This window comes from Bubalus kerabau, chromosome 1 (genome assembly GCF_029407905.1).
Source record: "Bubalus kerabau isolate K-KA32 ecotype Philippines breed swamp buffalo chromosome 1, PCC_UOA_SB_1v2, whole genome shotgun sequence".
NCBI classification, from domain to species: Eukaryota; Metazoa; Chordata; class Mammalia; order Artiodactyla; family Bovidae; genus Bubalus; species Bubalus kerabau.
The window spans coordinates 19,080,352-19,104,683 of NC_073624.1; the positions used below are offsets into that span (position 1 = coordinate 19,080,352).

General features: G+C 43.8%; 1 pseudogene; it reads right to left on the minus strand.

The window, feature by feature from the left end:
* Positions 1-472: 472 nt before the first annotated feature.
* Positions 473-24,332, minus strand: part of LOC129621255 (antigen WC1.1-like) — a 69,448-nt pseudogene continuing 45,588 nt past the window's right edge.

The following is a 24,332-nucleotide window of genomic DNA, read 5'->3' on the forward strand; positions in this document are numbered from 1 at the left end:
GGTGTTTGCGGACCAACCATCTAAAAGCATTTGACATGGAACTTGGTAATTATTAACAAAGCAAAAGAAAAAGTTACTTTAATCAGAATATTTCATTTTGAGCAATTTCCATATAACACCATCACAGGTCAGCCTCTATTGAAATACAGGCAAAGAATATCTGAGGAGAAGGCAATGGCACCCCACTCCAGTACTCTTACTTGCAAAATCTCATGGACGGAGGAGCCTGGTAGGCTGCAGTCCATGGGGTCACGAAGAGCCTAACATGACTGAGTGACTTCCCTTTCACTTTTCACTTTCATGCATTGGAGAAGGAAATGGCAACCCACTCCAGTGTTCTTGCCTGGAGAATCCCAGGGATGGGGGAGCCTGGTGGGCTGCCATCTTGGGGTCACACAGAATCAGAAACCACTGAAGTGACTTAGCAGCAGCAGCAGAATATCTGAGGCATCATCTTGTATTTAATACAACATCACAGGAAAGCCCCTGTGGATGTTCCCGGGACACTGAGTTCAACATCATCATACCCAGGGTCCCCTTTCTCCCCCTGGAGTAGGCAGGGGCTCTGTTCTCCTTCCCCAGGATCAGCTTCCTTTCTAGAGACGTTTAGAGAAGAGCCTGAAAGAGCAAAGAGAAGCATAATTAGAACTGAGAGAAAGGAACTGGACAGTGTGTTGGAAGCCTGTTAAACAAGTGATGATGACAGAGCATCCCTGGGACCCAGGTGTGGGCGGGAGGCTCAGACTATTTCACACCAGCTACAGTGAGGATGGGTCCAGGCCGTCCTCTCAGATCTGGTCCATGTTGCCGGGGTCCAGCCCCGGCTGATCCAGGGAGTTCGAAGCAGGGACGGCGTCAGCGAGGGTAAGGATACAATAGCTTCAATTAGATATTAATTAAAGATATAAAGAGTAATAGAATGAGGATAGCTCAGTAGGAAAATTCAGTGGAGAAAAGAGGCTGAGTAGCTTGGTTTACGCGGGAGACCAATAAAACTTCAAGACAAGAAGTTTGCACCACTTGTGTAGGCCGCAGGCGTCCTTCCGTTCTCCCAAAGGAGAGGAGACACTGAGGCCTCCCCGGTCAGATCTTAGAAGCCCAAGCATAATTAGCAAGCATGGTGGGTTCTGCGCTCCAGATGGAGACTCAGCCAGAATTTGAGAGAGAGCGACATGGGGAGACCAAGTTTCAGTGAACAAGGCCCGCACTTTATTTTCCGAAGTAGTTTTTATACCTAAAGTTGTGCATAGAGGATAATGGGGGAAGGGGTGGAGTCATGCAAGGACAGCAGTTCCTGGTCCTAATCGAAGCCAGGCTTTCAAACTTACCATATGCAAAAGTTCAGGTAAATTACATCATCTTCTGGCCAGGAGGCCTGTTAACATTTTAAGAAACTTATCTTTCTCTGAAGGTGATTATTCCAAAGTCAGGCACCAGCCTCCAAAAAAGCATTGGACAAAGCTGAATTTTACATTTCTATACACTCATTATATCAATCAATACACTGCCAAGGACACAGTAGGTAAGGAGTATGGGGACTTAGCAGCAAACATTGGCCCAACAAGTGAAAAACCCTTCACCAATACAATTTCTAATCAATCTTTTAACTACTCAAAGGAATCTGTGTTTAGACAGTTTAGAACATCTCCTGCCTCTCACAGTTGGGAGGCTCTGGACAATCACATGTGGCCGGAAAAACCTGTTCAGGCAGGCTAGAGGATTTCCAAAGGAGTTTGTAGGTTGAAACACTGTCACACCCAGGAATTATTAACTGGAGCTGTAAGCTAACTCTTTTTTCAGAGAGAGGTAGTGGGGGACAGCCCCCGTAAAGTCAGAGGTGTAGGTGAGAGCACAAAGCCGAAAGTAGGCAGACTCTGGTTTGGGGGTAGATGCTCAAGAATTTCCAGCGGGACTCCTGAGGCTCGATCCCGTCTTTGCGTGTGCCGAGCCTCCTTCCTCATGACCTTTGCCATGGGCGGAGCTCCTGCTCCTAGCAGTGATAGAATTCCAGTTGAGCTATTCCAGATCCTGAAAGATGATGCTGTGGAAAGTGCTGCACTCAATATGCAATATGCACTCAATATGCAATATGCCGGCTCCCAGCACCATGTGGTCTCTGGGGCCTCAGTTCATATGGAAATTCTGCATCACAGGAGACCTGTGCTCACACAGGAGCTCTGGGAAGATCTGCTTCCAGGCTACACACTAGCAAAGAGATGCCCAGGAACAGTAAGAGCATAACAACAAATTTAAATGTTCTCCTCTCACAGCTGACAGATGTGAAATCACAATGAGAGGGAGAGTGGACACAGGGAAAGTCTGAGTTCCTCACTCGTAAACCAACTCTGCTCTTAGTTATCTTGACACATGTTCCCAAATGTCCACAAAGAGTATCACAGGTGCATTCACAGATGGCCCCTCCCAGGGACCACACAGGCCCTCAGATGGATAAATACTCTCTTCCAGAGAAAGAGTGTTTTCTCTTGACAACTGAAATATCTGGAGGAAATTAGACCTTAGCTGACCATCAGCTCCAAGTCAATGATCCACCAACATGGCTTAATGTTAAGGCCACCATATACCATAGACTTTGTACATGCCATTGCAACCTTATGCACAGAGCTCATCTTAAATTATCAGATGATTCACAAATTTCAATACTGCAATACATTTTTAAAATCTCTGTCTTTCACGTTCAGGGCAGCACAGAGATGTTATCAAAACACTTGTCTACTTTTGGATTTGGTAAATATGCTCAATTAATCTATAAGCTATCTATTTCTCTTGACTATTATGCAATGCTTGTGGGATCTTAGTTCCTTGACCAGGGATTGAACCCAGGCCCTAGCAGTGAATGTGTAGAATCCTAACCACTGGATTACCAGAAAAGTCCCTAACCTATAAATTTTAAATATCACAAATAAAATGAAAATGTATGTTGCATTATGGGGACATAAATGCCAAAAGTAGAGTGATTCCTCACCCCCCCAAGGAGTCTGACAGCATTAAAGATGGCATATGGTTGAGAAGTGAAGTGTTAGTTACTCAGTTGTGCCTGACTCTTTGCAACGCTATGAACTGTAGCCCACCAGGCTCCTCTGTCCCTTGGATTCTCCAGGCAAGAATACTGGAGTGAGTAGACATTCCCTTCTTCAGGGGCTCTTCCTGATCCAGTGATCAAACCCAGGTCTCCTGCATTGCAGTTAGATTCCTTACCATCTGAGCCATTAGGGTGGCTCATCAAATGCATGAGATTACCCATATTTTGAAACTGCAGAGGCTGGGCATTGAGGAGCTCAATTCACCTTTTCCAGGACAAAGATCGAAGATTACAGGGGATCAGTTAATCTCCCCACTCACCTGTCTGAGACCTCATCCCATCTTCCTTCTCTGGGAGCACTTCCTCCTCACTCCCCTGAGAGTCAGGAGGAGCCCCAGTCACTGGTACCTCTTCACCATCATCGTAATCCTCACCAAGGGCAACAGTCCTCTGATCTGGCGCTTCTGAGGGCAGAGCAGGGGTCAGATGAAACCACAATAAGGGGGTTGGTCTGAGAAATACCTAGGATCCTTCTGACCCAGAGTTTCTGAGCTGCTAGAGGCACCAGTCACTCCTTGTTTTAAAAGATCTTTTTCTCTAAGACCATGTTTCATTTTGATGTGTCCATAAACCAAAACATGATTTTACATCTTAATATTTCCTGTTTGAAAATATATATTCCAAAGTAACTCTCCTACCATTGAGCGTTACTCAAGTATTTTGACAAATTGTGCTTTACAGAAATTATTTTTAAAACCAGTGTGTGTCTGTTGTGATTCTGGACACAGAGAGCCCTGCCTCAATGTGAGACATCACAGAACAGTCAGAGAAAGGGAAGGACAGACCCCATCTGGACACAAGGGATGCCTCTGGTCCATCAAATGAAGACTGTTCCCCTTGCATCTTGTCTCTATGAGGGAAACTCTTCTCCCCAAAGCCCAGATGAGTCAGGTCTACCTCTATTACCTGGAGCAGATGTGGAGTCATTGTTGTCCTCACCATCTGACAGGAGGCCTAAAGTGGAGACAAACATCACACAACACACAGAATGACTCTCCCCACACGCACGGGACCTGTGTTAAGGCTGGGAAGGGGCAGACCTGGATCCTGCAGTGTAGATGGGGGCTGGGGGCTCACGGGGCTCTGAGAGGCCATCCTGCCACTTTGGAGAGCTGCCTCTGTAAGCCTGGGGCACACGTGGGGTCTGTGGATGCTGAGAAGATGTTCACAGCCAGTGGGAGGTGACAACCAGAGGTCCCAGGAAGGCAGGCAGGGACACCCACCTGGGCTGCCCAGAAGACCCTCCTTCTGAGTCACAAGGTAACCGAGCTCCTCATACACAGCTTCAGCAAGAGCATCTTCATAGCTGGATAAGGCTGAGAGATCCCCTAGCAGGTCAGAGATTCTTCCCCAGACACCCAGATCCAGCAGACCCACCTTCATCTCCCCTATGCTCACACAGAGGCTGCCTGGACCTCAGCATCATCTCTTACCCCGTGCACCGTGTTGGCACCTTCTCTCCTCATCTGACCTGAATCCACAGCTCAGCCCTGACTCTTTCTGGTCTCACAGAAGAGGCCATGACATATGAGAGTTCACACCCCAGTCCTAAAAACCTCTGTATGTTCAGCCCTTAGAGCTCAGCATGGAGCATGTGGAGCTCTACAGACTCAGAACAAAGACCTGGCCCAGGTTCCCCTCCTCACACCTGCCCCATCTCCTGCCTGCACATACTCTCCCTGGTCCCCAGTTCCCCCTGCGGCCCATCTCTGAGCTCTGCTCTCCATCTGAGCAGCTGAGTCACCAGGATGATGAGGACCAGGAAGAGAAGAGACCCCAGAATGAGGCAGAGGACCCCAGGCAGGGAGAAGATGCCAGGGAGAGGATTTGAGGCTGGTCTGGCCCCTAAGGAAAGCAAGGCAACAGGGTGCGAAGAAGGTCCTGGGCACAGAGAAACCCCCTGTACCAGCATTTCTGGGGTCTCTGGATGATGGTGTCCTAGCCTCAGACACAAATATATTAATAGTGACTGGGCTCCTCCAGGTCTCATCCTGAGACAAGTCAACTCCACTCCGGCCAGAGTGGCCCCGAGGCAAAGCTGGGGATTGTCAGGGAGCTGCCCTGCCGGGACAGCCTCTGAGGACCCAGCTCATCCCTTCTCCTTGGGCATCAAACAGTCCTGAGACCCGCACCTCACTGATGAGGAGCAACACTCAGGGGCAGGTAGGAGAATGGGAGAACTTTAGAATCTGCACCACCGGAACTAGACTCTTTTGGATCCTGGGCCTGAGAAACATGTGGCCCTGGGAACTAAGGCAGGGGCATTCCCCAACATAATGCCCCGGCTCCTTCCCAACAGCCAGGACTCCTCAGGCTCTTTCAACTCCTGAGTTGTCAGAGAGCCTACAGAACAGGTTACCAGAATCTGAGTATTCTCCCCTGCCCATGGATGGACCACAGTACCTGCTGTAGTCAGAGGCAATGTTGTCCTTGCACCTAAAGAGAAAAACAGGAGATTGGGTAAACGGAATTGGCCAGATCACAGGGTAACCCATATTCCCCTCCTGAGCCCTGAAATCACCACCTCAGTCTCCATGACATCAGTGTCCAGTCCTCCCAGCTTCACTGTGCTAGATCAGAGCCCCAGCACCCAGACACTCTCTGAACACAAACTCCCCACCACCCCCGGTCCAGCCCACTGTCCCCATGCTGCCCCAGCTCACCCAGGGTGGACCCCGAGCCCCTCACTCACCAGAGCACCTCACACCAGCATCCTCCTTGTGCTTGCAATCTCTCTGCCCCCAGGGCTCCACAGCACAGTCCCACAGGGAAGACTCCCGACCCCCGCACTGCACCTCATCCAGCCAGATGCTCCCATTTCCAGGGCCAAATGCTGCAGACTGCATGGCTTCCAGGGCCTGGTCACAGCCCAGCTGCTGATACACCACCTCGACCTCTGCCAGGCTCCAGGAGTCATCGCACACGGTGCCCCAGGAGCCTCTGTGCCAGACCTCCACCCGCCCTGAGCACTTGCTGTCTCCTCCCCTGAGCCGGAGCTTCTCTCTGTCTGAAAAGGCAGCAGCCCCTCCTGTGACTGCCCTGGTGAGAGGAAGGAGCCCCTGGGAGCCACAGGGGAGGGGGCAGGCTGACGTACCTGTGCAGGGGGCAGCAGTTGGACAGCTCTTGGGTCTTCTTCCTGCACACAACGGGGAAACAGTGGGTCAGGGACAGCTGGGGGTAGTCCTGTCCCCACATAAGATTATCTAAGGTCTGACTCAGTGCAAATGACATGTGAAAACACAGGCTCATTATCTCCTGGTCTGAGACATTCAGTGCATGTGATCATCAGCTGGAATAACTGTAACTGTTCATCATTTATTGGTCTCCACATCCCACAACAAATACAAACACACACAGACACAGGCACATAGATATTTTGTAGACTCAGCTCAAAATCATCACTTAGATTGGAAAGCATAAATCACTCTAAGAACATCCTTCAGGGTTGAGACAGACACAGAAACAGACAGTAAGTCACCTGCACACGAGATATAGGCTTCCTCCTTTGGAGAGCAGGAACTGTATTTCCAAGGGTCAGAAGGACACTGCCAGAGAGAGGTGTCAGTTTTCTGATACTGAATTCCATCTACCCACCAGGGTCTAGAACCTTCTCTAAGAGCAACAAAAGTGTCGAGGGTTCCACTGTCCCCACAGCCAAGCTGTCTGCAGATCACGGACACAGTGATGTCATCTATGGGGTTATGGCAGATACTGCCCCAGGTCCCATTGTAGAAAACTTCCAGCCACCCAGCACACTGCTGGTCCTCGCTCACCATCCTGAGGGACAGGCACTCTAAGATTGAAAGAGAGGAGACAGGACACAGTGAGCACTCCACTCAGGGCTCTGGGTCATCCTCTCTCCCAGAAACTGTGACCATACATCCCTGAACCAACTGCAGAGATGCCCACTAGTTGACAAGACTATTGAGAGGGTAACAGGAAGGAAGGCCATGGGTCTCCAAACGGAGGAAATAGCCTGCAAGTGTCAGACATTTTTATCTCTCTTAAGCAGCAGGAGGAAACAAACTAGTGATATTTTTTCCTTCTCTATACAAATTTAAAAGGAGATTTTTCTTAAAATACTGTGTTGCCATAATGACACCTGGTTTCACCTGAAGTTAACTATTCTCAAACCTAGAGATAACAAATGCCTTTTTCTTATGGAAATGTTTGTCTTAAGCTTGCAGAAGACACCACCCTTATGGCAGAATGTGAAGAGGAACTCAAAAGCCTCTTGATGAAAGTGAAAGAGGAGAGTGAAAAAGTTGGCTTAAAGCTCAACATTCAGAAAATGAAGATCATGGCATCCGGTCCCATCACTTCATGGGAAATAGATGTGGAAACAGTGGAAACAGTGTCAGACTTTATTTTTGGGGGGCTCCAGAATCACTGCAGATGGTGACTACAGCCATGAAATTAAAAGACGCTTACTCTTTGGATGGAAAGTTATGACCAACCTAGATAGCATATTCAAAAGCAGAGACATTACTTTGCCAACAAAGGTCCGTCTAGTCAAGGCTATGGTTTTTCCTGTGGTCATGTATGGATCTGAGAGTTGGACTGTGAAGAAGGCTGAGCGCGAAGAATTGATGCTTTTGAACCGTGGTGTTGGAGAACACTCTTGAGCATCCCTTGGACTGCAAGGAGATCCAACCAGTCCATTTTGAAGGAGATCAGCCCTGGGTATTCTTTGGAAGGAATGATGCTAAAGCTGAAACTCCAGTACTTCGGCCACCTCATGCGAAGAGTTGACTCATTGGAAAAGTCTCTGATGCTGGGAGGGATTGGGGGCAGGAGGAGAAGGGGACAACAGAGGATGAGATGGCTGGATGGCATCACTGACTCGATGGACGTGAGTCTGAGTGAACTCCAGGAGTTGGTTGATGGACAGAGAGCCCTGGCATGCTGCAATTCATGGGGTGGCAAAGAGTCGGACATGACTGAGTGACTGAACTGAACTGATGCTAATATACTATGCATTTACCCCAAGCTCCGTCTTCAAGTTGGTTCCGCCTCTTGGCTCAGAACCTACTTGACAAACCAGTATGTTATACTCAGATATTGTTCCCCTAATCTATGTAAATGAAAATATTTGTATGGTGGTCTGCCCTTCTTCAAGATTCAAGTTAATCATTTTATGGCCCAGGATAAACCACTTGGTGCCAAGATTATCCCAAAATGCGTCTTATGGGTGAGGGGCCTGGTGCCATTCTGAATTTTAAGACATTCCTTTCTTTCAATAACAGACTGCTAGTGACTATAGAACATCCAGTTGAAGACTAGCAGGGTGGTACTCTTTCTGCCCCCTTCTGATGCCTATGTCAGAAGCTTTCTCTATCTCCTTTATACTTTAATAAAACTTTATTACACAAAAGCTCTGAGCAATCAAGCCTCGTCTCTGGCCCCGGATTGAATGCTTCTCCTCCGGGGCTCAAGAATCTCGGCGTCTTTGCGCGATTCAACAACAACCTTTCACTATCATTGCCTCACTTCTACCTGACTTTGTCCATTTGTGTCTGTCTTTCTATTTCTACCACGATGATGTAGTGGATACAAACAGAGAAAGACCTACCAGGGCACCTGCGGGATGGAGAACTGCCTCCTGCCTCCTGAGAAAAAACTCTAAAACGGATTGTTGATGGAATGTGATGTGGCTATTTGGGGAGGGAAGCAAAATAACGGAGCCACAAATGTCCACATACCAATCCTTAGTACCTGTGACTATGTTCCTGACCTGGCAAAAGGAACTTTACAGATGTAACAAACTTAAGGACCTTGGGATGTTTAGACCCCAGTTTAAACACCTCAGCTGCACTATCCTTAGAAATGGACAACCTTTCCAGTTCCAGTCAGAGGGAAATGTAAGTGAGGAAGAATGGTCAGAAGAGGTGCTGTTGTTGAAGAAGAAAGACCCAAGCCAAGGAATGAGACCACACAGAAACCAGGAAAGGCTGGGAAAGGGGTCCTCCAGGAAGAATGCAGCCCTGTGGACACTGGGGTGTTGGCCCACAGAGACCCTCATCAGACTCCTAGCACACAGAACTGAACAGAGTAAGTCTGTGCTTTCATTACATCATCCACAGGATCTCCAGACTGTACTACCACAGGGAACTGGAGAGAGAGCCCTGCTTTCATGTGGAAACTGTCAGAAACGGCTCTGCCAGGAAACAGTACTGAGAAAAAAGGACCACAATCTCAGCTGCTGCAGGAGGAAGTGAAAGCACCTCATCTTCTCGTCTGCTGGAAACACAGGCCCCATGGGAGGAAGCCTCCTTCTCTAGTCCTTTCAGCATCTCTCCCTCAGGGCTCAGATCTCCATCCTGCAGAGCCCCACCCCTCCCCCATACTGTGGACAGTGTGGAGTGCTGACCTGAGCAGATGACCCCCGCGTCCTCCTTGTGTCTGCAGTCATGCCGCCCCCAGCCCCGGGAAGGGCACCTCCACACGTGGGACTCCTTTCCTGTTCAGTTCAGGTCGTCCAGCCAGATGGGCCCTGATCCCTCCCTAAAGGGAGCAGACCTCGTGGCATTGAGGGCTTGTCCACAGCCCAGCTGCCTACACACCACGTGGGCATCATCCAGGATCCAGCCGTCATCACAGATGGTGCCCCAGGAGCCCTGGTCAAGGATCTCCACTCTCCCGGCACAGTGACCCCCCCCCCCATCAACCAGGAGGAGGTGTCTGCTGTCTGAGGAGAGAGAAATGGGACAATGGGGTGGTGACGGGTGGTGACGGGGGCTAGGGGACAGTGGGTAAGAAGGGTCTTCTGTCCTGTGGGACCCTCACCTGAGCAGTAGGGGGCGCTCTCCTCTGAGGCTTCAGAGCCTGCTGGTTCGGACACGGAGTCATTGCACTGGGGAAGCACCTGGGTCTGGTTTCCTGCAGAAACACCAATGATCAGAGGGCTGGGAGGGTTGACGTAAAGAAAACTAAATTAAGGTTAAAAAATTACCTAGCAGTGGAGCCTGAAATGAAACCTGTGGCATATCAGTAAAGTTATCATAACTTTAGTATCCACTTTCTCTATGGAGAATTCTGCTTCTGACAGTGCCATAATTTGGGTCTAAGCCAAGTGTTGCACTAAGAATGAGTTGAATAAGGTGTGTTACTCCTAAATCTATCCCTAAGTAGAAGATGCAAAACAAAATCCTTTCTGAAGAATTTCTACAATTTTTCATCTTCGGTGTCTATCATTTAAACAAATACTTATACAAAAGAGATTTCTTGGAAACTCAAGAGGCAAAAGGAAACATTGGAAAGAATATCCCAGGGTATCCAGCTATTAGAGTTACCAGAGAGAGAATTTATTTTATTTTGTTAATTTATTATTCTTATTACTGGAAGATAATTGCTTTACAACGTTGTGTTAGTTTCTGCTGTACAACAACGTGAATCAGCCAAAATTATACATATATACCCTCCCTCTCAAGCCTCCCTCCCACCCCTCCACCATCCCACCCTTTTAGGTCATCACAGAGCATCTAGCTGAGCTCCCTGTGCTATATAGCAGCTTCCTGCTACCATCTGTTTCACATGTGACAGTGAATACATGTCAGTGCTACTGTCTCAATTCATCCTACCCTCTCCTAACCACTGCAGTGTGTTCCCATCTGTTCTCAATGTCTTCATCTCTATTTCTGCCCTGAAAATAGGTTCACCTGTACCCTTTTTCTAGATTCCATTGACAGAGAATTTAAACAGCCATGATTAAAATGCTCATAAAATTAATTCACAAGATATGTATCTTGGCAAGGAAATGATTACAAAAACAAAGATTCTAGAGATAAAAAACTTAATAGCTGGAATTAAGAACTAGAGAATGAGTGTATCTCAGTGTTAGATCAGCATAAGGTAGAAAGAGTACAATGAAAGATCAGAGGACAAATATTCCTCTATTTAGAAATGCTGGTCACATGGTAAGTGCCCCAGTTATCGTGCTGTAAAACAAATTCCCCCCAAAACTTAGCAACTAAAGCAAAACATATATACTTCAGTTTGCTTATGATTTCCTGGGTGTAATCTGAGAAAGACTCAACTTGGCAGTTCTGTCTTGGGGTTTTTCATGTGGTTGCACTTAGATGTCATCTGGGGCTGAAGTTTGCTGAGACTTGACTGAACTGTGGTTAATAACTGTGGAAATTCCCTGAAGTATTTTAGGGATAAAGGGACATCATTTCTGCAACCTAATTCAGAAAGAGTTTACATATTTAGGGATAAATGGAACAGGAGGGGGACGGACAGAAAAAGAGAGGGAGACAAACAAAGAGATAAAGATTAAAGCAAAATAGGACTTCCAATTCAAGATGGCAGAGTAGAAAGAGTGAATATGAAACAGAAGAAGTGAAACATACTAGATAAAAGTAAAAGATCATGTTTCACTTTTTCTATTTCATATTCAGTGCTCCCATTTCATTTAGTTTATGTTCTCTAATTTCTCCATCTCTTATTTTTTTTTGATGTTCTTACTCAAGCCTTTATCAAGTGTAGTAGAAAAGCTTTTGTACACATATATAATTATGTATAATATGTATATTTTAGAAAACATACATTTTTGCCTAACTAAAAAGTTTATGACATTTTGATTCCACTTGTTTGACTTAGTATGAATAGAATGCTAGATTTCTTTTTTTTTTTTTTTTTCCTTATAAATTACTGATTTTCTGTTAGGCTTATTGTACATTGACTCAAATATCCATTCAACAAGCATTTATAAAACATTTATGATACACCAGGCACTGTGTATATTGTGTTGAATAAGGCACTGTCTAGTGAGGTTTCATAGTCAAGAACAATAAATTATAGCACAATTTGATAAGTGTGCTTTCATTGAGAAATAAACAAAGCATTGTGGAAGGCCAGATTAATAGTATATACAAGTGATTTATATTCCTTTTTCTCTGACTACTGCCTAATCTCCCTTCTTTTCTGATTTGCCCATAAGCAGGGAAGCCAAAGAAGGAATGAAAGCTGAGTAGGATAATTTGCATGTCAAATGGTCAAGTCAGATGAAGACTGATGACTTGATGATATCAACGGATTTGGTACTTAGAAGGTCAAAAAAAAACCTTTTTTTGAATACTGCAATCTTTGCATCTCAGGGTTAGGACCTAAAATAAAGGTGTCTTTTGGTAGAATTTAATAAAGAAATGTTGCTAATTCTGGCGGAGAAGGCAATGGCATCCCACTCCAGTACTCTTGCCTGGAAACTCCCATGGATGGAAGAGCCTGGCAGGCTGCAGTCCATGGGGTCCCCAAGAGTCGGACACGACTGAGCGACTTTACTTTCACTTTTCACTTTCATGCATTGGAGAAGGAAATGGCAACCCACTCCAGTATTCTTGCCTGGAGAATCCCAGGGACGGGGGAGCCTGGTGGACTGCAGTCTATGGGATCTCACAGAGTCAGACACGACTGAAGCGACTTAGCAGCAGCAGCAGCAGCTAATTCTAGGGATTTACACAAATAGTAGTTTTTATTAGTCTACTTCTATATCTCTTCCACCTTCCCTCTCCATCAGAGCAAAGGGAATCATCTACTTTCTCCTTTTGGAAGGACTTCCCTGGTGGCTCAGACAGTAAAGAATCTGCCTGCAATGCAGGAAGACCTGGGTTCGATCCCTGGGTTGAGAAGATGCCCTGGAGAAGGGAATGGCAACCCACCCCAGTATTCTGGCCCAGAGAATCCCATGGACAAAGGAAGCCTAGTAGGCTGACAAAGAGTTGGACAGAACTCAGCAACTAACACTTTCACTTTATTCGCTGCTTTTGGAAACCTCCTTTGTCTCCCAGGGCAAAGGAAGGGATGGTCTTGCCTCACTCAGAGGACCTCACTCCCCTCTTTCTTGGCAGCCAGGGCCCCTCCTCTCTAGTTGATATAGTTTGCATATGTGAAGAAGGTTTTGTCTAAGGAGTTTAAGGGGTTAGAGCTCAGCCTTGAAAAAAAACAAAGGGAATTTTTTCATTTTTCACTCAGTAACCATTACTCTTCTCTGTCAACCAACCCCTCTAGACTGTGAATTTAAAAATATATATGCAACAAGTAACAGTGGTTTACTGTACAGCATAGGGAACTATAGTCAATATCTTGTAATAAGCTATGATGGAAAATAATTTCAAAAATAATGATGTGTATTTGTGTAACTGAATCACTTTGATGTGCACCTGAAACATTGTAAGTATAAATCAACTACACTTCAATAAAAAATATGTATTTAAAATATATGTATTTTTTAAAAAGATTAAAGCAAAATACTAATATTGGGAAATCCAGGTAAAGGTCATCTGGGAATTTTTATATTATTCTTACAACTTTTCTGTAAGTCTCAAAAAAAAATATTAAAAGGTGAAACAAGTCCAAAAAATTCATCCTTAGGACACTTTTACACACAAAAAATATGAATAGCATCAAAAACAAAATGCCTAGGAGAAAACCTAGTAGAAGATGGGCAAAACCTCTGAGGGAAATTCAAGACCTAACTGAATGGAGGGATATACAATGTCAATGAATTGGGAGACTCAAAATTGTTAATCATCCTCAAATTTATACATAGATTCAATCTAGTCACAATCAAAATACATTTAGGCTTTTTTTTGGGGGGGGGGGGTGAAAAGTGACAAGCTGATTCCAAAACTTATACAAAATCCAAAATGCCTAGAAATACCAACACAGTTGGCAAGAAAAGAAACAGTGTTAGAGGAGTTAATAAAAAGTAACACTCATAAATTAAAATCATTCAGACAGTGTAAAGATACAATACTTAAGAAATACAGTGTTGGTGCCAGGACAGACAAGTAATACAACGGAACAGAGTAGACTGTCATAAAGGACAGACACATATGCCCTTCTGCTTATGACAAAGGTTACACTGCAATGGGGAAAACAGCCTGTTTAGTAAAAGATTCTGGGTCAGTTGGACGTCCATATGAATCCTGGAGAAGGAAATGGCAACCTGACCCTTATCTTACACAGATATCAATCCCAGAAGAAATGTACAATTATATGCAAGAGAAAATAATTAAATTGCTATAATATTTCACCATGAAATACCTACCTTTTGAGACACAGATGCAAGAACAGACATTTGGACTCACTGGGAGGAGTTGTTGTTGTTCAGTCGCTCAGTCATGTCTGATTCTTTGCAACTTCACGGACTGCAGCACACCAGTCTTTCCTGTAGTTCACCATCTCCCAGAGCTTACTCAAACTCATGTCCACTGAATCAGGGATGCTATCCAACCATCTAAACCTCTGTCATCCCCTTCTCCTCCTGCTTTCAATCTTTCCCAGCATAAAGATCTTTTCTAATGAGCCAGCTTTTCGAATCAGGTGGCCAAAGTATAGGAGCTTTAGCTTTAGCATCCGTCCTTCTAATGAATATTCAGGACTGATTTCCTTTAGGATTGATGGGTTTGATCTCCTTGCAGTCCAGGGGACTCTCAAGAGATTTCTCCAATACCAGAACTCAAAAGCATCAATTCTTCAGCATTCAGCCTTCTTTATGGTCCAACTCTCACATCCATACATGACTACTGGAAAAACCATGGCTTTGACTATATGGACCTTCGTTGACAAAGTAATGTCTCTGCTTTTTAATATGCTGTCTAGGTTGGTCATAGCTTTTCCTTCAAGGAGCAAGCGTCTTTTAATTTTGTGGCTGCAGTCATCATCTGCAGTGGTTTTGGAGCCCAAGAAAATAAAGTCTGCCACTGGTTCCATTGTTTCCCCCATCTATTTGCCACGAAGTGATGGGACCAGATGCCATAATCTTCATTTTTTTGAATGTTGAGTTTTAAGCCAGCTTTTTCACTCTCCTCTGTCACCTTCATCAGGAGGCTCTTTAGTTCCTCTTCACATTCTGCCATAAATGTGGTGTCATCTGCACATCTCAGGTTATTGATATTTCTCCTGGAAATCTGATTCCAGCTTGTGCTCCACCCAGCCTGTCATTTCTCATGATGTACTCTGCATATAAGTTAAATAAGCAGGGTGACAATATATGGCCTTGGCGCACTCCTTTCCCAATTTGGAACCAGTCCATTGTTCCATATCCTGTGGTCACTGCTGAGTTTTCCATATTTTCTGGCATATTGAGTGCAGCATTTTCACAGCATCATTTGAAATAGCTCAGCTAGAATTCCATCTAGCTTTGTTGGTAGTGATGCTTTCTAAAGCCCATTTGACTTTGGACTCCAAGATGTCTGGCTCAAGGTGAGTGATTATCTGAGTTATTAAGATTATCTGGGTCATTAAGATTTTTTGTGTAGCTCTTCTGTGTATTCTTGCCACCTCTTCTTAATATCCTCTGGTCTGTTAGGTCCATACTGTTTCTGTCCTATATTGTGCCCATCTTTGCATGAAATGTTCCCTTGGTATCTCTAATTTTCTAGAAGAGATCTCTAGTGTTCCCCATTCTATTGTTTTCCTCTATTTCTTTGCATTCTTCACTTAGGATGGCTTTCTTATCTCTCCTGGATATACCTTGGACCTCTGCATTCAGATGGGTATATCTTTCCTTTTCTCCTTTGCTTTTCATTTCTATTCTTTTCTCAGCTATTTGTAAGGCCTCCTCGGACAGCCATTTTGCCTTTTTGCATTTCTTTTTCTTGGGGATGGCTTTGATCACCACCTCCTGTACAACGTCATGAACCTCTGTCCGTAGTCCTTCAGACACTCTATCAGATCTAATCTCTTGAATCTATTTGTTGACGGGGGGGATGATTTGAGAGAATACCATTGAAATATATACATTACCATATGCAAAATAGATAGACAAGAGTTTGATGTATAATGCAGGGCTCCCAAATCTGGTGATCTGTGACAATCTGGAGGGATGGGGTAGGGAGGAAGATGGGAGGAGCGGACAGGATGGAGGGGACAAATGGATGCCTACTGTCAATCCATACTGATGTATGGTGAAAAAAAATCACAATAATATAAAGTAGTTATTAAAAAGAGAAATTACCTTTTAAAGCCAGTTTTCCCTCACCCTCTGTTCTTGGGGACATTTCACACCAGAAGCATCCTAAGTACCAGTAGCCTTTCCCTCTCTCTTACCTGAGCAAATCACAGAGGCTGTGTTACCACGGGAACAGTCAGGACCACCCAGAGCAGTCACAGGGCAACTCCACAGGAAGGACTCAGCCCCTGAGCAGTGTAATCGGGCTGTTGATATCCGATCACCTCCTTCCATAAAGTGTGGTCCTCCGGGGGTGGAGATGGCGACTCCACAGCCAAGCTGAGGACAGACAACATTGGCATTGGCCAGACTCCAGTGGGAGGCACAGAGCACTCTCCATTGTCCAGAAATGTTCATCTCCAACTGCCCCTCACACTAAGAGGAGCCGTTTGTCATGAGCCGGACTTCTGAGTATGCTGGATACGAGATAATAGAATTTCAGAAATATCTCATGATTTCTGACCTGAACAGAGTGTGCAGGGAGGTTAGTCCTGACCTACATCTCACCTGAACAGACAAGCTGAACAGCTCCACTGTGGTGACAAGTGCCCCCTGGACAGGGCACTCTGAGGCAGGACCAGAGCTTAGGCTCCTCCCCCTCACAACTGAACTCTTCAGCCCAGACTCGGCCATCTGAGTCTCTGAAGAGCTCATGTCCCACGACTGACACAGCTTTGCCACACCCCAGCTCTGCACAGAAGACTTAGGCAGTGGGGAATGTGAAGTTTCTATCAGACACTGGGATCCAGTCTTCTCCAGAATAAACTTCTACTCGCCCTGAGCAGGGTCCATCCTCTCCAACCAGATGCACAAATCCTGAGAGAAACAAATAAATAAACCCACTGCACGTTCATGATCCTGGCTTGGCAACTGGAAACATGTCACAGGCAATGGTGTGAAAGCTTTTTTTTCCAGGACTGAGGCATGAACAGAAAATTTGACAGTGTCAGAATTGCATTTTCATGGGTGAGTGTCAGAAGAGAAATCCAGAAGGATTTGCAGAGTCAGTTTAGAATGGCTGAATTCCAAAAACCAAATTTGATGTTGGTTATGATGTGAATTCCTCATTTAAGGGTCTGGAAACTATAGGGCCCAAGGAAACTGCACTGCAATGGGCATCAGACTTGGGTGCAGAACTGAACTAACCCAGAGTGAAATAGGTCCTTGGGATTCAAGAGTTTAGAGAACTAAGATCCAGACAAGGTTAGAAGGCCATCTGACATTTCTGGGGCTAGAAGTCCAGCCAGATTTTTCTCAGGAGTCAATACTCAAGTCACTGATACAAGGGAAATCAATTGAGAGATCTGAGTGCAGGTCAGTCTATAAACAGACTTATGGCTAATGGAAGGAAAGCTAGATATTATAACAAGTCTACTTCTTATGTTTCCCATATATTTCTCATAATCTCTGATAGTGAAAAATTCCAAGAATTTCTTATCCAACTTGAATTGTGAAAAGAAATTGTCCAAAGATGAGTTTGAATATGAAGAAAGGTCAGAGTCATAGGAGAAAGGGTTGGTCCTAGCCATCTTTCAAGAAAGCCTAGGATTTACCAATGAACCCAGGAGAGAATGAGTTCTCAGTGGGACTATACAAGATGACTAACTGTGTTGATTAGTTCATATTACTGGTTTTCTTCCAACACATGAGAATCTTAGCAAATGCTATGGAGTGAAGGTAATTTAATGTTTTTAAATTCTATCTATATGCTAAATGGAACTTCCCAGGTGGCACTAGTGGTAAAGAAGCCCCCTGCCAATGCACAAGTTAAATCCCTGGGAGGAGAGCATAGCAACCACTCCAGTATTCTGTCGTGGAGAATCCCATGGATGAGGGAGCCTGATGGGCTACAGTTCATAGAGTCACAAAGAGTCAGACATGACTGAAGAGACCTAACACGCACTCATATGCTAACTACAAACTACTTTCCTATTTCTTGAGAAAAAGTCATCATGCTGTAAAAAAAAAAAAAAAAAAAAAGGAGAGGGAGAAGAAGAGAAGACAGAGCAAACAGCCATGTATAATTTACAGATTTCTACATTACAAAAGCCTCAATATGGATGAACAAAGATTTGGGGAAAATATTTGTCCAGCAAGTTTTTAACACATTTTACCCATGTGCTCCTTCCATCTGCGACCTAACCCTGTTTCCCTTTCCCATTTCTCCCACTGCAGACAAGAGAAAACAATCCTAAAAGCTACAAATGGATGGAAAAGAGACTCTGAAAGGGAAGAACTTCTGTAGGAGTGGAGTGTGGGTGGGGTGAGGGGTAGGTTAAACTGGGAGTGGATGGAGTATGAAACTGAAAGAGGGAGACTAAGGGAAAGACTCACAACATGATTTGACCTTCAGGGACCACATTTTGGAGAGAGGAAAGGTAACCTAATGAAAAAAATAAAACTTCTCATCATAAAGAACAACTTTTAAATACATTTGCCTGATTCCTGACTGTGCTTATAATTATTTATGTACACGGTGGAATTCTTTCTGGTAAAGGACTCTGATTTCATAAGTATGAGAACATTGAAGGTTCAGAAAGAATATGTCAACAGAATAAAAATCTACTATAGAGAACAGGAGAGAATAGAAAAGACACTATAGAAATTAATGAATCAAAGGACCATCTTGACCACTTATCCAAGAGGGAATGGTAAGAGCCAGGATGATCTGCTAGCCTTTTGTTACTTACCCACTTTCAACTCCCCAGTCCAGGTTAGAACATCTGGTGTGGTCTGGCTGGGAGTTTGGTCATAGGATACACATTCTAATTAAAACATTTTTACTTAACAGGTTGTTAGTTTCTATATCAATCCCATGAGATTACAAATTTAAAAAGAACAAGAAAGAAATATTTCTTGTATGCTGTTTCATATACCAAGATACATGCTAAACACTCAAATATATGCTGAATAATCCATAAAGTCTTGTACACATCAGGATAGATACTTCTGAGACATATTATTATTTCTTTTTTATTTTCTACTTGATTTTAAATTTTATATGAAAGGATATGTGTGTGAAAATTGTAAGAAAATTTGTGCAATAGGAGGCTGGTGTGAGTGGATAAAGGTATTAAATATAACAAAAATACATCCTTGTCTGGTCTCTTGCTGTACAGACCTCCTGTATCCTTAGGCACACATAGCATCCTCCACACCACACCTGGACCCGCAGTGATGCTCAGAGAACCCCATATGGCCTTTGACATCTCCCATTGCTCTTCTTTTTCCTCTTAGCTACTATAAGTCTCCTCCACCTTCTTCAAAAATTACAGGTGTCCTCTTACTCCTGTTCCTATCAAACAAGCCCCCAAACACAATTCTCTTATATCATTGAAGACATCAGGTATAAAATATAATTTATTACCACAAAACATAGAAATTCACATTTTATTGACTATATCTTTGACTTGTCAGTGTGTGGCTAAGTGTTCCTCCAAAATTTTGGTTTATACAGAGGTTTTAAAGAAAAAAAAGAACAGACAATCCTTTCTAGTAACAATGAAAGGAGAACCCAGACTCAGAACATTTCATCCACAACTCTATTGTCCTACCAGTCAAAGAGCTATGAATATTCAAATCTAAATTTTCAAAGGGGACTTGCAATTTGGCACAAATCCATAAGTTCCTCTCTGATTTGTTTGGTGATGTCCCCTGTGCCTCCACAACTAACCTAGCACAAAAATGTGTCTCGCACTATATATACAGAAAGGACTCCATCCTGGAAGGTACATCCTCATTCTACCCCTTTCCTCCCATGGGCTCACTGTGCAAAGCAGGTGCATGTGGTGATTTGCAAATGTTTCACTCTTCCAAAAGTAAATTATATAAAAATGAGTATCAATTTTTATTGGGATATAGATTAAGCTATATCAGGTAAGATCACTGGAGAAGAAATAGCAGAGACTTGTAAGAGGAAAAGTAGAAACAAATGAAGCCCATCAGGAAATCAATCCTGAATATTCATTGGAAGGACTGATGCTGAAGCTGAAACTCCAATACTTTGGACACCTGATGGGAAGAACTGACTCCTTTGAAAAGACCCTGATTCTAGACAAGATTGAAGATGGGAGAAGAAGGGGAAGACAGAGGATGAGATGGTTGGATGGCATCACTGACTCAATAGACATGAGTTTGAGTAAGCTTCAGCAGTTGGTGATGGACAGGGAAGCCTGGCATGCTGTGGTCCATGGGGTAGCAGAGTCGGACACCACTGAGCGACTGAACTGAACTGATCACTCACAGATACTTTATGCATTCAAGGAGGATATCTCAGACGTCTCTAGCTTACACATCTATTGCCCTGGTGATCAGACACCAGCTTCCCTGGAGCTTTCTGTTCTTTCAGTCAGTGGGCAATTCACTGATCATACCTGAGCAGATAACTCCTGCATCCTCGTCATGACCGCAGTTTTGCCACCCCCAGCCCCAGGAAGCCCACTGCCACACGTGGGACTCCATTCTTCCACAATACATATGATCCAGCCAGATGGGTCCTGATCCCGCCCCAAAGGGAGCAGACTCCACGGCACTGAGGGCTTCTCCACAGCCCAGCTGCCTGCACACCACACGGGCATCGTCCAGGTCCCAGCTGTCATCACAGATGGTGCCCCAGGAACCCTGGTGAAGGATCTCCACTCTCCCGGCGCAGGGTCTGCCCCCGTCCACCAGGCGGAGCTGTCTGCTGTCTGAGGAGACAGAAATGGGGCAATGGGGCGCTGACCAGGAGATGAGAAAGATCTTCTGTCCTGTGGGACCCTCACCCGAGTAGTTGGGGGCGCTCTCTTCAGAAGCTGATGCTGCGGAGTCATTGCCCTGTGGAACATTTGGATCTGGATTCTTATAGAAGTGATAAGAGCATAACAAGGATGAAAATGGACAAAAACAGGAAATATTACTACTAGATAGTCTGAGACAGATGGTGTTACAAGGTCCTATCAGAGTTAACATTCTGATTTGTAGAGCTCTGCACAGAATCTGAAAAAGATTTACAGGAAATGTTGGTCTCTCTACCCTGAGGGGTTAAATGAGTTCAGAGTCACAGGATTAGGCTGGTAGCTGGATGTATTCTTTATAAGCTACACACTCTTGGTCCTTGACTTTAGAGTCAGGCAGTGGCCTCATCAGAAGCCTCGGGGAGCAGCCATGAATCCTCTATCATTAAAATCGTTCTCCTTGGTATAATCATGAGAACTGAAAAACAAATGGTCTGTGAGACACCATGGTTTACCCTAGAATAGTTCACTTATGATTCTAAGCTTCAAACTCCAGATCTGGATACTTAGTTTCAAAAAGTATAATCTCTTTGAGTAGATTAAACAACCCTGCATGAGAGATGATGTCAGAAGATATTGATTGACATTGGCCAGATTCCACTGGGAATCACAGAATGTAGCTTCTTCTCCCAAATGAATATAATCTCTCCTTGGACTTTGTGTCAGGAATTGCTATTATCTAAAATTTGGAGTTATTTGTTCTCTAGGGGAAAATATGTATTTCTAACTTTCAGAGCAAAAATATGTTATATTCCTGCCTTGAAAGCCTTTGAACAAACAATATTGACAGACACACTGCATTGTTCTCTCTTTTGATACATAACCAGTCATGGAAAGAAAGGTTAAATGATGTCTATCACTGTTGTAGTTTAAGTAAGTGAAAAGTAGAGAATAAAACCTCAAATTCTGTACTTCCATGAAGAATGGAAGAGAAAGCAGACCAATGGTCTTGTTAGACACAACTTTAAATGCTGGAAATTTTCTTTAAGTAAAGGTATCATTGGAAAAGACTCCGATGCTGGGAGGGATTGAGGGCAGGAGGAGAAGAGGACGACAGAGGATGATACGGCCGGATGGCATCACCAACTCGATGGACATGAGTTTGAATGAACTCTGGGAGTTGGTGATGGACAGGGAGGCCTGGCGTGCTGCAATTCATGCGGTGGCAAAGAGTCGGACATGACTGAGCTACTGAACTGAACTGAAAGGTATCAGACATGTGTGGACACAACATGGACTAAATATGTTAAAATTCTAGAGAGTGGAGATCATGTAATATGTTTCAATGTTAGCCAAGGATCTACAGTTTCTTTTTCTCTGGAGGAATTTCCCAATTTGGTGCCTAGGTTAAGGCTCAGAATCTGGGCTCAGAGAAACAGAGGACTCCTATTTGGACAGAGAAGCCAGCATAATTTGGGGTTACCTGGTGGTGAGACAGAATTGGGAGACCTGAAATCCTTTCTCACACAACAGATTTTTTTCCTCGAATATGTGCTCATTATACAAGCCATGAAGCTGGCAGAAAGCCAAAGATTTATGTCAAAAGTCTTGGAGAGCAGAGTGGCTATTCCCTTACTCTCTTGGGTGCTGAGCTACCAAAATACCCAGGTTATCAACCAAAATCTTTGAAGGCCCATGCCACATGGACAGAGAGATAAGAGATGGATGGAGTGCTACCAAAACCGCAACCTAGACTTGTTACAGCTCAGTTCTCAGTTGTATTTATATATTTGAGTGATCTTCAACCCTTCTCCTACTTGCTTAACTAAACAGAATATGAATCCTCTCAAGGGTTAGAAAATGTATCTGGAGGATCCTTTTTTCAATGCTGAAGACATGGGATGACATGACATATTAACAAAGTGAAATAAAAGAAAATAAGAGAAGGCAGAGACTCACATGATAGAGGTGCTGGAGTTAGCAGATATAGATTTTAACTATGATCAATATATTGAGGAAAAAAGAGGAAATGAGAGAATAAATGGGTGAAAAGATGAAAAACATTAACAACTAATTATAACTATAAAAATCAAGGAACAGTTACCAACTGAAAATAAAATGTCTAGAGAGTTGAATTAATAAGTTTAGAAGAATTTTAGATAGAACTCAACTCAAAATTACTGACTTAGAGGAGCCCTAGAGATGAGAGATGAGAAGAAGGAGGAGTGGGATAGGAGGAGAAGAGAAGCTAAGACAGAGAGACAGAGCAGCAGAAGTAATACTTGAAGATATAATAACTGAGAGTTTTTTAAAAATGGATGGATGGGCATGAAAACTCCCACACCTAGTAAAGCTGCTGAAAATCAAGGAAAAAGGAAAATTTGGAATAATAACAGATCTGTTTAATACAAAAGAAGGGGGGAAAGAGAGGAAAAAGGAACATAAAGCACGTGGGTCAATTAAAAGTAAATGATAGATACTAGCCCAACAATACCAATAACTGCACTTAGAGTAAATTGATTAGACACTTCAAATTAATGCCCATCTTGATAAAACCACAAAATCCATGTAAATACTACCATGAAGATATTCAGCTTATATATGAGGGTAAAGAAAGGTTGACAGTAAAATGATGGGGAAAATGTACATACTGTGTGAATCCTAACTGTAAGAAAACTGGAATAGCTATATAAATGTCACAGAAAGTAGACTTCAAAGCAAGATGTGCTAATTGAGTTAAAGAGGGCATTTTCATGATTATAACAGGATACACCCTTAATGAAGATATTATAGATATTAAAATCCAAGAAAATGTCAAAACATTGCTTTGAAATATAGAATAATACTTGACAGAATGAAGAACAGAAATAGACAAAATCATAATCAAAATGCGGGAACTTTAACATGCATTTTGCAATAGCATGCAGACCAAGTATACAAAAAAGAATGAGGAATATAGCAGATGTAAACAACAGTTAGCTAAATAACATATATAGAGCAATACACCCAACAATGACACAACTTGTTATTTACTTTATTGTAAATTCACTGGAAACTTTCATTTTTAAATGATCATCAGTTCAGTTCAGTTCAGTCTCTCAGTCGTGTCTGACTGCAACTCCATGGGCTGCAGCACGCCAGGCCTCCCTGTCCATCACCAACTCCCAGAGTTTACTCAAACTCATGTCCATCGAGTCAGCGATGCCATCCAACCATTTCATCCTCTGTTGTCCCCTTCTCCTCCCACCTTCAACCTTTCCCAGCATCAGAGTCTTTTCAAATGAGTCATTTCTTCCCATCAGGTGTCCAAAGTATTGGAATTTCAGCTTCAGCATCAGTCCTTCCAATGAATATTCAGGACTGATTTCCTTCAGAATGGACTGGGTGGATCTCCTTGCAGTCTAAGGGACTCTCAAGTGTCTTCTCCAACACCACAGTTCAAAAGCATCAACTCTTCAGTGCTCAGCCTTCTTCACAGTCCAACTCTCACATCCATACATGACTACTGGCAAAACCATAGCCTTGACTAGATGGACCTTTGTTCACAAAGTAATGTCTCTGC